The 15,434-nt window shown below is 43.5% G+C and overlaps 1 protein-coding gene across 2 annotated transcripts in view; it reads left to right on the top strand.

Moving 5' to 3' along the window:
• DAPP1 (dual adaptor of phosphotyrosine and 3-phosphoinositides 1) overlaps window positions 1–15,434 on the top strand; it is a 198,299-nt gene that overhangs the window by 15,315 nt on the left and 167,550 nt on the right. The gene's annotated exons all lie outside the window — the stretch shown is intronic.

Genomic DNA, 15,434 nt, shown 5'->3' with positions numbered 1-15,434 from the left:
TGCTACATTACACATAGCTTTACTTTTCTTGAGCCTCATTGCCCCCCCCCCCCCCCCCCCAACGTCACCATGTGTGTGGCGTATTTAACATATGGAGCACCATGGCGCAGGTTAGGGACAACGGCGTCATAATTTTTACGCTAGGGTTGTGCTCTTCAGGATTAGCGGCAAAAATGTTGGCGCTAATCCTGCAAAGTATACAAATGCCAATTATAAATAATGGTGTGCCTCCTTTTAACACCTACTCTGTCCTGGCATTAAAAAATGCTGCAAAAAATGGCGCAGGTGAATCTCCTAGATACTAATACACCATTTTTGCAGGCCCCCTAACAGGGGAACGCCCTCCTTGCATACATTATGCCTAGCGCGGGCATAATGTGGGGCTGGGGTTTACAAAGCGGTGCAATGCAAGCATTGTGTCACTTCATAAATATGGCACAGAGTTTTTGCCACACGATCGCCACATTAGCGTAAAAATGACTCTAATGTGGCGATAATTGGACCTAGGCTCTTCATAAATTTGGGCCATAGAACCAGTAGAATTCAAAATCTGGGCGTGACCTTGTCCTAACCCAGTCTTCCACAAGGGGCCATGATGGAAAGTATTTGTCGCAAACTGAACATAGGGCCAGATGTAGCAAAGGGTTTTTCCCATTCTGTGTCAATGGGAAAATGTGTTCGTACATATGGCCCCTAATGTCATAGTCACTGTATTTTAAAAGATACTAGTCCAAATAAATTACACCAGATTTGTAGGCTTGAAGCACAACATAGTGAATGTAAATGATATTAAGCACTCTTGAAACATGCTCTTAAAGAAAACTATTTCTCCTCAAGACGTTTTGAATGTTGGGAATGTTTTCCACCTAAAAAAAATGTAATCGGTGTTAGACTTGGCATCCTTGGTGTCGCGTACCCTAACTTTCTGCCTCTGTTTCCCAGGTTGGTGCGTGCTGGACTCTGTTTTTGCTGTTTTTTAGGGTCGAGCCTGCGTTGCATGCGCTAGCACATGCGTATCGCTAGCGAGACGCTTAAGGTATTAGAAAAGGGCTAGGAGCCCCGTCGACGTCACGTCAGTGTCTTTCATTGGCAAGTTGGCTTGCCTGTTAGAATCTACTTCTTTTTATTAGTAGAAGGCACGCATACGTCATGCCTTTTCCATGGTTAGCCCTCCTCGAGCGCAGCGACCAAGTACGGAAAACATGCGAGGCTCGCTGGGGTTGTGGACTATTTTTTTCTCTGTTTTCGGAACGTGATCTCGCTGGGCAGAAGTCGAGCGCTTCGTTAATGCACTTTTGCTGGTAAACTGTACAACGCTTTCGCGCTGTTTTTTTCATTTAATGCAAGGAAAATCCAGTTGGGAGTTTACAACTGTGAACAGTTGTAACTCCGACAAATGCGAGACCCTAGTGCATTGCAAATGCTTGTTTATACTCTGGGCACTTTACCACTGCTGTCCAGTGCTAAGAGCAAATGCTCTTATGTAAAATGTATGTGTAATTGGCTTTCCATGATTGGCATATTTGATTTACTACTAAGGGGGTCATTACGACTCCCGCCGGACGCGGTGACCGCGCGCCTGGCGGGAGCCGCCAAAATACCGTACCGCGGTCGCAAGACCGCGGCGGATATTTTGAGTTTTCCCCTGGGCTGGCGGGCGGCCGCCAAAAGGCCGCCCGCCAGCCCAGGGGAAAACGACCTTCCCACGATGAAGCCGGCTCGTAATCGAGCCGGCGGAGTGGGAAGGTGCGACGGGTGCAGTAGCACCCGTCGCGTATTTCACTGTCTGCAATGCAGACAGTGAAATACTGAGCGGGGCCCTCTTACAGGGGGCCCCGCGACACCCCCTACCGCCATCCTGTTCCTGGCGGGCGAACCGCCAGGAACAGGATGGCGGTAGGGGGTGTCAGAATCCCCTCGGCGGCGCAGCAAGCTGCGCCGCCTTGGAGGATTCAATGGGGCAGCGGGAAACTGGCGGGAAGAGTTTCCCTCTTCTGACCGCGGCCAAAGCGCCGCGGTCAGAATGCCCTGCGGGGCACCGCCAGGCTGTCGGCGGTGCTCCCGCCGACCGTGGGCCTGGCGGTCATAGACCGCCAGGCTCGTAATGAGGGCCAAAGTCCCTAGTACAGTGCACTATAGGTGCCCAGGGCCTGTAAATCAAATGCTACTAGTGGGCCTGCAGCACTGGTTCTGCCACCCACATTAGTAGCCCTGTAAACATGGCACAGACCTGCCACCGCAGTATCTGTGTGTGACGTTTTTAAACTGCCAATTCGACTTGGCAAGTGTACCCACTTCCCAGGCCTAAACCTTCCCTTTCCTTACATGTAAGGCACCCCTAAAGTAGGCCCTAGGTAGCCCCATGGGCAGGGTGCAGTGTATGTTTAAGGTAGGACATATACTAATGTGTTTTACATGTCCTGACAGTGAAATACTGCTAAAATCGTTTTTCACTGTTGCAAGGCCTGTCTCTCTCATAGGTTAACATGAGGGCTGCCTTTAAATGTTAATAAAGTGCAGAATCCCTTCGGGACCAGTTAGAAGTATGGAGTTTAGGGTCTCTGAACTCACAATTTAAAAATACATCTTTTAGTAAATTTCTTTTTAGATTGTGTGTTTGAAAATTCCACTTTTAGAAAGTAGACATTTTCTTGCTTAAACCATTTTGTGACACTGCCTTTTTGTAGATTCCCTGTCAGGGTCAGTTTGACAGTTGGGCTGTTTGCACCTCTCCTCTAGACAGTCACACAAAGGGAGCTGGGGTGTAGCCTGCATATCCTGATGAGCCATCTGTGCCGGGAGGGAGCGGAGGAGTGGTCACTCACACCTGAAAGGGCTGTGCCTTCCCTCACACAATGCAGTCTCCAACCCCCTGGTGTGTGTCTGGGTCCTGGCCTGGGCAAGGCAGGATCTTACAAACAAGAGAGACTTTCCTTTGACGTTTGCCTACTTCAAAGGCAGAAAGGAGTATAAGTAGTGGACCCCAAACCTCTGAAGATTAGCTCACTTCTGGAATCAAGCAGAACCTCTGCCAAGGAGAAGAGCTGAAGACCTGAGAAGTGCTGTCCCTGCCTGTTACTGTGCTTTGTTGGGCTATCCTGCAATTGCTGCATCTGCCTGCGAAAGGGGACAAAGACTGGACTTTGTGGTATATTACTGCTTGAGAAGAATCTCCATGGGCTTGGGCTGAGCTAGCGCCTTGTTCTGAAGTCTCAGGGCCATCCAAGACCTCCTCTACCAGCACCTGGACTCTCTGCTGAGACTCCTGCCCTGCCAAGGGGTGCCCTATCCAGTCCCTGGGCACTTGAAAGAAGGAGCTGGTGAAAATCCAAGAAAACCAACTTCGGACGATTCGGACTGATGCTGTTGCCGAATCCCGAGACGCCGCCTGCAGCAGAAGCCGCTGTCCTCGCTGGAGTGCAACGACCCTCGCGGGCCAACACCATTGCAGCCCCACCGAAGTCCGTTACTCCGTGGAAGTCGCCGCACCACGTCGTGACTGCCGGATAAAGACTCCGCCTGAAGTACATGGATTCAACACTTCGTACCGACGCCGCCTCACCTCCACCGCTCTGCAGCAAGGACCCGAAGCCTCTTCGTGACGCCTCCGCTCCTTTGCCCCGGAACCTGCGCCACCTCGGATCCAGCAACGCCTTGATACCCGACTTCGCGCACCAGCTTGTTTTCGTATTTCACTAAGGTACTGTACCTGGGGTTCTGCGTGACTCCGTACCCGGCACCATTGGCGTTGGATTGTTGGGAACGACTCCATCACATCGCCGTGTTATCACCTCATCAAAGCATTTTGTGTTTCTAAGCGCTATTTCTGAGTTAAACCTTTAAAAATTCATATCTTGACTTGTGTATGTTGGATTTTTGTCATTTTGGTCTTGTTTTATTCAGATAAATATTGGCTATTTCTCTAACCTGGTGTTGAGTCATTTTGCAGTATTGTTACTGTATTACTGTGTGTGGTGGTACAAATACTTTACACGTTGTCTCTGAAGTTAAGAATACCTGCTCCTGCCAAGCTACCAAGGGGCTGAGGGGGGGGTTAACTAAGTGTGATTCTCCGTTACCCTGAATAGAGTGAGGGTCCTTGCTTGGACCTGACTGCCAACCAAATACCCCATTTCTAACAATAGACATAGTATTAACACTGACCATCCAAAATGATATTATTTATTTGTCCCCAAAACCTTTATTAGGTTGGCATTGCAAGCTTTGGGTTGACATTCTGACATATTTATACTATTTTTCAGACTCATCACTGTGTCTAAAGACTTTAAAAGATGGGTTAGACTGTAATCTCCTGTGTATTTATGGTAGTTCAATATATATTTTATTGCTTCAAATATAAACACAAATGTTAAGTGGTACAAACAGTATAATCATGATAGGACATATATTAAACCACTTTGGACTTATAAGTGTGGAAAGCAGCTTCAAATAATTTAAAACAAAATAGCCTTGTTAAACAAACAAATTGAGTATTCAGTAGCATACCATTATGTTGAATTTAAATATACATATCTGAATAGAGAGGAAAGTTAGAAGGAGAGAGAAAAGAAAACATAGGGTAGAGATAGAAACAGGATATAGCTAGATCAGTATTGTTACTATAGCCTAATACAATGTTTCGAGGAACATTTGAAACTAAAATGGGGCTAAGGTGAGTGAGATCTAAATAGGGGAAACCTCTTTAGGTCAATTTTGTTTGTCACTACGGAGGTTTAGACTTTTGTAAGTAAAGGTCTATTTTATTCATTAGGAGTTTTGTGTTTCCTGAGTTTGTTTTGTGCACCAATGAAAATCAAGATGAATGGAGTATTTTCTATTTGCCTTCTGTAGGCAAAATGCGCCCTTGCCTATATTTTAATTGATGGTCAACTGTTTTCAAATTTACCTCATGACTTTTTAGAACCTGTTTTTAAAATATAGGATTTATGCATGATATACTGTTGCAGGTTGTGTGTCCGATATGCAATTTTTGACATTACAGTTTGGGATGATTCCTAAGTGCACTGAGGAGGTCAGATAATTATGGATTTGAATTGAACTTGCTGCAATAACGAATTCTGTAAATGTGTGTTTTATGGACAGTTGTCTTAGTAAACCTATTTTATGTCCTGTCCTGGGCCAGTCTGAATGCGGCTTTCAATCCAAATGAGTATCTCACTTCTAGATAATCTGAGTATTTTCTTAGAAGATGCCGTAATCATTTCCAAAAGGTGCCACTTATACAACTCTTAGATAAGTTTATAGATAGAAAGTTGTGGATCCGTTGTATTACACTAATCGAGTTAGGAATTAAAACATAATGGTTGATGGATTTGCGTCCAAAGTAAATTAATGCAAATCTATAGCGAAATTAGCAGCACAAACAGGACGTACATCCAGACACTGAATCTGGCATATGTTTTCAGGGAAACAGACTTTGAAGATTCTCAGAAGTAGCTGTTGTTATAGGAAGCAGTTTTTAGTTGAAGGTGACATTAGGGGAAATTGGAAATTCACAAGAGAAACTCATAGTTATCAATTAATTTGGAAAACCATGGTTAAGAAAGTGTGATTCCAAATTGGACTTCTAAGTAATACATTCCTATATGAGCACATATTCTAAGATATCAGTTTCATCTATGAGCCAGAACATGAAAAATGACGATACAAAATAGATATGATATGTCAAACTATCTTTGGGGATACTTAAAAAAATATACATATGTTTTGTTATTGTGGAAAAACCCCAAAGAAAATTAAATGAGAGCCATAACGTACACACAGGTTGCTCAAAATGGTTAATACAGAAAGGTTAATATTTTGAAAGCTACATTTGGAGCCAATCCCCTCTAACATGTTGAGGATGCTTCAGTGATTCACTGGGTCCCAGTGAAAAATCACTTTCCTCTAAAATCTTCCGCCTCATCCTCAGCTGCCTCCTTGGAAAAGTCTCTAAACAGCCCAGCACCAAGAAAAGGCGCTGTTGGACCTGGCTTTTTTTGACAGGGACATCCCCAAACTTTTTGCCTCCTTCCTCCTATTTTTTCTGACCTGTTGTTGTTGGCTTTTGACCTCTGGGCACTTTACCACTGCTAACCAGTGCTAAAGTGCATATGCTCTCTGTGTAAATTGTACTACTGATTGGTTTATCCATGATTGACTATTTAATTTACTTGTAAGTCCCTGGTGAGTGCACTACATGTGCCTAGGGCAGGTAGATTAAATGCTACTAGTGGGCCTGCAGCACTGGTTGTGCCACCCACCTCAGTAGCCCCTTAACCCTGTCTCAGGCCTGCCATTGCAAGGCCTGTGTGTGCAGTTTCACTGCCACTTCGACTTGGCATTTAAAAGTACTTGCCAAGCCTAGAACTCCCCTTTTACTACATATAAGTCATCCCTAATGTGTGCCCTAGGTAAACCATAGAGCAGGGTGCTGTGTAGGTAAAAGGCAGGACATGTACCTGTGTAGTTATATGTCCTGGTAGTGTAAAACTCCTAAATTCGTTTTTACACTGCTGTGAGGCCTGCTCCTTTCATAGGCTAACATGGGGGCTGCCCTCATACACTGTTGAAGTGGCAGCTGCTGATCTGAAAGGAGCAGGAAGGTCATATTTAGTATGGCCAGAATGGTAATACAAAATCCTGCTGACTGGTGAAGTCGGATTTAATATTACTATTCTAGAAATGCCACTTTTAGAAAGTGAGCATTTCTTTGCACTAAAATCTTGTTGTGCCCTTCAATCCACGTCTGGCTAGGTTTAGTTGACAGCTCCTTGTGCATTCACTCAGACACACCCCAAACACAGGGTACTCAGCCTCACTTGCATACATCTGCATTTTGAATGGGTCTTCCTGGGCTGGGAGGGTGGAGGGCCTGCCCTCACACAAAGGACTGCCACACCCCCTACTGAGACTCTGGCAGACAGGATTGAACTGAAAGGGGGCTTGGTGCATTTCTTAGAGACTCTTTGAAGTCACCCCCACTTCAAAGGCACAACTTAGTATAAAACAGGGCCTCTGCCCTACCTCATCAGACACTTGCTGGAGAAGAAACCTGAACCAGAAACTACATCCTGCCAAGAAAAACTGCCTGGCTGCTCAAAGGACTCACCTGTCTGCTTTTCTACAAAGGACTGCTGCCTTGCTGTTGGCCTGCTGCCTTGCTGAACTCTTGTCTGGCTGTAAAAGTGCTCTCGAAGGGCTTGGATAGAGCTTGCCTCCTGTTCCCTGAAGTCTCAGGACCAAAAAGACTTCTCTCTTCCTCTTGGACGCTCCGTGCGCCGAACTTTTCGACGCACAGCTTGTTCCGCGGCAAGAAAAACGCTGCACACTGACGCTGATCAACGCGACCGAAACTTTGACGCACGGCCTCGCAAGGACAACGCCGCCCGACTTCCCGGGAGAAATCGACGCGCCGCCTGCCGTGAGATCAAAACTTTGACGCACGGCCTCGCAAGGACAACGCCACCCGACTCCGCAGGAGAAATCGACGCGACGCCTTCCGTGAGATCGAAACTTTGACGCACGGCCTCGCAAGGACAACGCCGCCCGACTTTCCAGGAGAAATCGACGCGACGCCTGCCGTGAGATCAAAACTTTCACGCACGGCCTCGCAAGGACAACGCCGCCCGACTCCACCGGAGAAATCGACGCGACGCCTGCCGTGAGATCGAAACTTCGACGCACAGCCCCGCAGAACGACGCGCAGCCGGAAAACAAGCAGGAAAGTCCACGCACAGACCCGGGACATCTGGTAATCCCCGCGACCCACAGAAAGAGACTGTCCGCGCGCCGGAAAACGACGCTCGACTTCCCCGCGTGGAAAATAACGACGCAAGTCTGTGTGTGCTGGGGAGAAATCGACGCACACACCCTTTTTCCACGCATCTCTTCCCCTGTGGCCCTCTGAGGAGATTTTCCACCAGAAACCAGGTACTTTGTGTTTGAAAGAGACTCTGTTTACTTTCTAAAGACTTAAGACACTTTATATCACTTTTCAGTGATATCTTTACAAATTCATATTGCAACTTTGATCGTTTTGACCTGAAGATACCCAGATAAATATTATATATTTTTCTAAACACTGTGTGGTGTATTTTTGTGGTGTTATGCTATGGTGTTGTATGATTTATTGCACAAATGCTTTACACATTGCCTTCTAAGTTAAGCCTGACTGCTCGTGCCAAGCTACCGGAGGGTGAGCACAGGCTGATTTTGGATTGTGTGTGACTTACCCTGACTAGAGTGAGGGTTCTTGCTTGGACAGAGGGCAACCTGACTGCCAACCAAAAACCCCATTTCTAACAGGCGCTATGCTGCTTACCCCCAAAAAGCCCAGCCCCAAGATAAGGTGCCATCCTGCTTGCCTTCAAAACCCACACCATATCCACAGAATACAGTGATTGCTGATCCACACGCTCCAGGCAACAACAGTAAAACACTTTGGCCTATATTTACTAAGGTTTGCACGGGTGCTCGCATGGTGCCTGCACAACTTTGCAATGTGCCTGCAAACCTTTGAAATGGTAAGTAATTGTCACAAAACATTACATTTATTTGGGCCATGTGAGTGCCAGCACAAAACTGTAATACAGAACCCCGCTTTTCTTGATTTGGAAGCTCAAAAGCAACGTGTTCTAAATCAAAAGTAGTTCCTTCTTTAGGCAAGATCCCTATAAGGTACTAACGCTTGTGGTGTTTGAATGGTGGGTTTGAATGCTGATTTAAATTTACATATCTCAGTAGAGAGAAAAGGAAGAACAAGAGAGAAAAGAAAAGATAGGGTAGAGATAGAAACCGGATATAATCAGTATTTTTACTATAGGCTAATACAATTTATCGGGGAACATTTGAAACCAAAATGGGGCTAAGGTGAGGGAGATCTGAATAGGGGAAACCTCTTTTGGTCAGTTTTGTTTGTCACTACGGAGGTTTAGACTTTTTGTAAGTAAAGGTCTGTTTTCTTTATTAGGGGGGTTGTGTTTCCTGAGTTTGTCTTATGCATCAATAAAAATCAAGATGAATGGAGTTTTTTCTATTTGCCTTCAGTAGACAAAATGTCCGTTTACCTATGTTTTATTTGATGGTCAACTGTTTTTAAATTTACCTCATGATTTTTTAGAACCTTTGCTTTTAAAATACAGGATTTATGCATGATATACTGTTGCAAGTTGTGTGTCCGATACGCAATTTTTTACATTCTAGTTTTGGATGATTCTTAAGTGCGCCTCGGAATTCAGATAATTATGAATTTGAATTGAAGTTGCTGCAGTAATGAATTCTGTAAATGTGTGTTTTATGGACAATTGTCTTAGTAAACATATTTTATATCCTGTCCTGGGCCACTCTGAATACATCTGTCAATCCAAACGTTTATCTCACTTCTATATAATCTGATTATTTGTTTGGGGATACTGTAATAATTTCCAAAAGATGCCACGTATACAACTCTTAGGTAAGCTTATCGATAGAAAGTTGTAGATTCCTTGTATTACACACATAGATTTGGAAATTAAAATATAATGGTTGATGTATTCGCTTACAAAGTAAATTAATGCGAATCAGCAGCGAAATCAGCAGCAGAAACGGGAAGTACAGCCAGACACAGAATATGGGATATTTTTTCAGGGAAACAGACTTTAAAGATTCTCAGAAGCAGCTGTCGTTATAGGAAGTAGTTTTTGCTTGCTGGTGACATTAGGGGAAATTTGAAATATGTAAGAGAAACTCATAGTTATCAATTCATTTGGGAGACCATGGTTAAGAAAGTGTGATTCCAAAATGGGCATCTAATTAATACATTCCTATATGAGCACACATTCTAAAATATCAATTTCATCTATGAGCTAGAACATGAAAAATGACGATACAAAATAGATATGAAATGTCTAACTATGTTTAGGGATACTTAACAAAATATACATCTATTGTGTTCTTGTGGAAAAAGCCCAAGGAGAATGAAAGAGAGCCATACACCTGCACACAGGTTGCTCAAATTGATTGATACAGAAAGGTTAATATTTTGAAAGCTACATTTAGAGCCAATCCTGTCTACCCTGCCTAGGATGCTTCAGTGATTCACTGGGTCCGAGTGAAAAATCACTTAACCTCCAATATCTTCAGCCTCATTCACAGCTACCTTCTTGGAAAAGTCTCTAAACAGCCCAGCACCAAGATAAGGCGCCATCCTGCTTGCCTCCAATATCCACAGCAAATCCACAGAATGCAGTGTTTGCTGTTCCACATGCTCCAGACAACATCTGTAAAACACTTTGGCCTGTATTTACTAAGGTTTGCACGGGTGCTCGTATGGTAAATGCACAACTTTGCAATGTGTCTGCAAACTTAAAAAATGGTAAGTATCTTCATAAAACATTGCATTTTTTTGGGCCATGTGAGCGGCACCACAAAACTGTAATACAGAACCTCACTTTTTTTGATTTGGAAGCTCAAAAGCAATGTGTTCTAAACCAAAAGCGGGTCCTTCTTTAGGCAAGATCACCTTAAGGTACTAAAGTTTGTGGTGCTTGGACGGTGGGTTTGCCCAGGACCAATAACTGCGATACAGAACCAGGTTCTAGAAAGTAGGTGTTTGATCTCAACTGTGGACCCACCTATCTTACGGATTCTCCGAAGTGTGCTCACATTTCTGCAAGGTACTTTCCTATCAAGCTAGCAATGCAGTTTGGCACGTAGGGCTTCTGCAAACTATACCTCTGTTCTTTCCTTATGAATCAGCACTACTGTTCACAAGAGCATATTAGACAACAATGTGGATCTACCAGTGCCTACACAGTCATGCTATGAAACTGATTGGTTAGGTAACTTCCTGGGACTCAAGTGCACTCATGGAGTTTAGTGGCTAGATAATTTAATCACTTCTTTATGTGACTTGATGCACCAAGCTTGTTTCGACAACGAAAGTCGTTAATTGGCTCTTCTTCTGGAGGAATCTGCACCCTCACTGTTGACTTCTGGGTTAAAACTCTGTGCTTTGCTATTTAATGCCCCTAAAGTTTGTAACTAGATTCCTGTTCTTAAGTCTCATTTTTGCTTTACTCTCCTCTGGAGCAGTTGACTCATGTTCATGGGCGAAAGACAGGCAAGGAGAGGTGTGAGTCTTTATGACACGGTTCGTCTTGAGCAATAAGGGAAATCTCTACATTTTCCTCACTCATAGATGCTACAAGTAATCTCTATGGCGGCGGGCATGAGAGTAACTGGCCCCACCTGAACTACAGCTCCTGTTGATTCAGGTAAAATACCAGGCAAAGCATACAGGGAGATCCGATTACCACATGTTTTGAAAAAATCTGTAATGAAGACTGCCCTGGACTCCTGGGGTTATTAAATGCCGGCAAATGTCAGTAATTCAGGGCTGGGTGAGAATCACTTGGCCATTTTCTGGCTCACTCATATTGGGCCCCTATTGGACAGTTGGCCGAAGCAATATTAGTTTAATACATGTCTTGTAAATGTACTTATTAAATTTTGAGAACCTTAGATAATTCTTCATTTTAAAGTTTTTCTTGCATGTATGTGGAATATGCATAGGAACAAGTCCTGGTCACTGGTTTTATCTTGACCTTTATTACCTTTTGCACTTTCATCTTTAATATGAGAGCGTCTCATTAACAGGCATTGCGTAAACAACCAATTCAAGACTAGTTTAGGAGTTTTAGCTATATTGTCTACGAGCTCTTCAGTAGAATCCGCCGGCTCTACATTTGGCAACGATGATGCAGCAAGCAAAGCTAGGTTTGAGAATATTAGCTATGACAAGTTGGAATCACCTGCATTTTCAGTGGAGAGGTTGTTTACCTAACCCGATTTACCTGCAAAAAGTTGAGCTTCTGACAGAACCCCTGGGGCAAACACTGGTGTTGACCATTGGTGACCCTTTGACGTCTGGGACTTCTATGTCTGCAGGTGTCTCTGTGTGCGTGCGTGCGTGCGTGCACGGGTGTGCGTGCGTGTGCGTGCGTGCGTGCGCACACGTGCATGTTTGTTTGTGTGTGTGTGTGTGTGTGTGTGTGGTAATAGTATTTTTACATGAGGTGCAATGAGAAGCAATGCATTAAAGCCCGAGAGATAATGGCAGTGGCAGCAAGAAGGCTCATTGAGTTAAATATACTGTGCTGACAACTGCGATGAAAGCCGGATTGCAAGTTTAAATCTCAACTAGGCCAAAGCTGCTTCCAGCCTGCAATTACATTGAATAATAGAATAGAACGCCTGTCATATACACTGTTAAGTAAAGTGCTGCAAACAACTGAATGATAATCAAGTTATCATTATTATTAATAAACACAAAATAATCACAAGACAGTTGATGTAGCAGAATTGAGGAAATCCTGTCTTCCTCCAAGCAAGTGGTGAGGAGAGATTTTCAGCAACACAATGTTTCTGTTTGTGTGTCTGAACGCACATGCTTAACCACCTCCAGTATTAGCCTATAGTCTTTGCTTCTTCTTTCTAGTCTTTGCGATTTGCCTCTTTCAACTGCTGATGGTTTTGTGTCCGGAGATCGGGGAGCCCAGTTAGTGCCAGTGTAATGAGTTTAGAGGTCTCCCACTTCTTATTTATTTTCTTGTTGTCATTTTCCTTTTTTTTTTTTTTTTACTGTACTTAAGCTTAGTTCCGAGTTAAACACGTAATTATTAAAGAATATATTTGGACCATTCACTGATAGTAGGGAGCGTACCACTCTTCAGACGTGTCTTAGGCTGTATCTCTTTTTCTAGTGGATTTGCTGACTTGTTTTGTCTTTGGTGCTTCTTTTGGGTGAGTTGGACCTCTTCCTGATGTTGCCTTTCTCTTTAGAACATTGGATAAAGTGAGGAAGGTCTTTGCTTTTCTGATGCTGCTGTTAATGACCAAAACCATGTACGGGACAGCCAACATGTTTGCTATTTATTCTTGAAAGAATTCACGGATCTTGCAGAACTTTTCCTACAATTCTTTCAAGATTTTGCTGATCTTCTGTGGCTTCACCAACAGATACCATACGTTTGTTGTTCTTGTGAGACTTCACCCACATTGTTTATTATGATTGTGTGGCTTTTTGGCACATAGGAATGTTGATTGATGAGTCGTCCTTGTCATTTGAGGGCCCAACCCCTTTTCAATTGGTTTCTTGCTTTTTGTAATGCAGCTCAGCATGGAGTGTGACAGAGTTAACCAAATTGTTTTTGATTCGGAGCATGAAGTGAACAGATACGCTCATGGGATGCTTTTCCCCCGCTTATGAGTCATGTCTTGGATACAGAGATATATTTGTGTCAACCTCACAAGCCATTTTTCCAACTAGATGAGATCCCTTCAGGTTCATATATGGCACCGACTCGTGAGGCATCTAGACGCTCTACATTCAATCCTGAATACTGACGATGACCTGCTGTCTCATGCCATAATGGGTTGAAACATCGAAATTCTGTATAGGCTAAATGAGTTGTGAGTCATGCGTTAGCGGCATGACTATCAAGGTTGCGTTAAAGCATCAATTGTGTCCCTTATTTTGAATTATGTCTTTGTCCATTGTCCTTATATATAGCTTGACATTTTGTTGCCGTTTATATTACGATGTTCTAACGAGCACTGCATAATTCTTTTTTAGAGATGAACCTGTTCTTTTTGCAACGTTATATATCATTATGTTGAACTGCACTTACTACCTTAATTTATCCATTTGTGATTACATACTTATTTCAAGATGGGCTTTAATGTAAGTGTTTTCCAGAAGAACCTCTGTATTTGATGATAAGGAACTGTTTGACCAGGTTTTACTCCCATTGGAGGCTTCTCCAGTGTGTGTAGTGTCACCTTCTGGCAAAGGCCTGTGCACTGCTCCTGGCTCCTAGCAGCAATGCCACTACTGCCTATGTACAGTAGTTCTGACTGACTACTGCAAATGGTGACCCAGCTTTGGAAAATATTATTTGTGTGACTGTATGATTAACCTTTTTTTTGCGGGTTTTTCAAGATCAGTTTTCTTTTCTGTAGTCCTTCCAGACCAGTAGATAGTGCAACGGTAAATATGACTTTGAAATCAAATGTGCTTGATATTTGAAACGGCAGTCAGCCAACCGAGGAAGCTGTGGGTGAGAGAACGACATAGATAGACGTCACGTGCTTAACAGTGGAGGGAATACATATCTGCACTATGTACGAGTTATTGAGTATAGAATGCTTTTCCCATGGAAGTGAAGCAGAAAAAGTACAGTTATGATTTTTCTTTGTGAGTCATAAATATGAATCATGAAGTTTAATTCACACACTATAATGTCCTACTGATACACGCAAGTAACTGGTAGGAGTGGCTCATGTGGGGGGGAGGGTGAGGTGTTTACCACACCTGGTACACACACACACACACACACACACACACGCACACACACACACACACACACACATTGGGTGAGATATTTATTGGGTGTGGCACATCCCTCATAATCGCAATTTTCCTTCTGAAAAAGGGGCATAACGTGGAATTCATGTGTCAGTATTTAGAGGAAATTTTCTCTTGGCAAATATGGACAGGCTTGGCCTACTAAATTTTACAGAGTGCAGGGCCCGACTGGAGAACCAAAATTAGCCCTTGCAAATATGTTCAAACCAGTCCTGCTCCTTTTGTGTCCTGGAAGCTCCCCTAGGCTTTCAGAGCTGGCCTGCAAAGGATCCAGCTCACTGAGGGAATGTCCATTTCAATAAATGACGTTTCCCGCCCTTACCTGGCGAAAGTTGCAAGAGTGCAGTAGTAATGCAAAACTCGACGTCAGACTTTAAGCGCAAACTTGTGTTTGGGGCACAATTGTTGAAACTTTAATACTGATAAAAATATGAAGATTTTAAGACTATTTAACCCCTTAGCGGATTGCCCCGCCCAGCCCCTTCCCATCTCATGGCCCTGTGCTGAGCCCTTTTTTTGGGCTATTTGGGGTAGTTCACTCTTAGGGATCCATACTTTTTCCCTAGATAAGGTATCAATTCCAAATTTGTGACTTTTTTCCCCAACATCCTGTGGATTCTAAAGGTACCCAGAGTTTGTGGATTCCCTGGAGGAGGGTCAAGAAAATAGACAAAATGTAGCAAAAGTTTGAGTTTTTTAAAAAAATGGGGAAAAAGTGCTCCAGATCAAAGTGTCTGTTTTTCCCCCTAAAACTGGCATCCACAAATAGTTTACTTTACTGACATCACCATCTTCCCAGGTTTCAGGAACAGGCAGAGCTGTATCAAGAAAACCTAATTATGTACCACAGTTTTTGCATTTTTCTTAGAGGTAGTCTATTTTCTCTATTGTTTGTGCTCTCAACCTACTTCCAGTTTGTGGTGGAAACCAATATAAAACCCATGGGTGATCCATGGAAAGTGTAGATTGCTGAAAATTAGATAAAATTCTGAATTCATCAAGAGGTCATATGTGTAGACCCCTCAAA

The sequence above is a fragment of the Pleurodeles waltl genome, chromosome 1_1 (assembly GCF_031143425.1).
Source record: "Pleurodeles waltl isolate 20211129_DDA chromosome 1_1, aPleWal1.hap1.20221129, whole genome shotgun sequence".
Lineage (NCBI taxonomy): Eukaryota > Metazoa > Chordata > Amphibia > Caudata > Salamandridae > Pleurodeles > Pleurodeles waltl.
The sequence above is the reverse complement of the archived record's forward strand: the minus strand, read 5'-3'. Positions and strand labels throughout refer to the sequence as shown.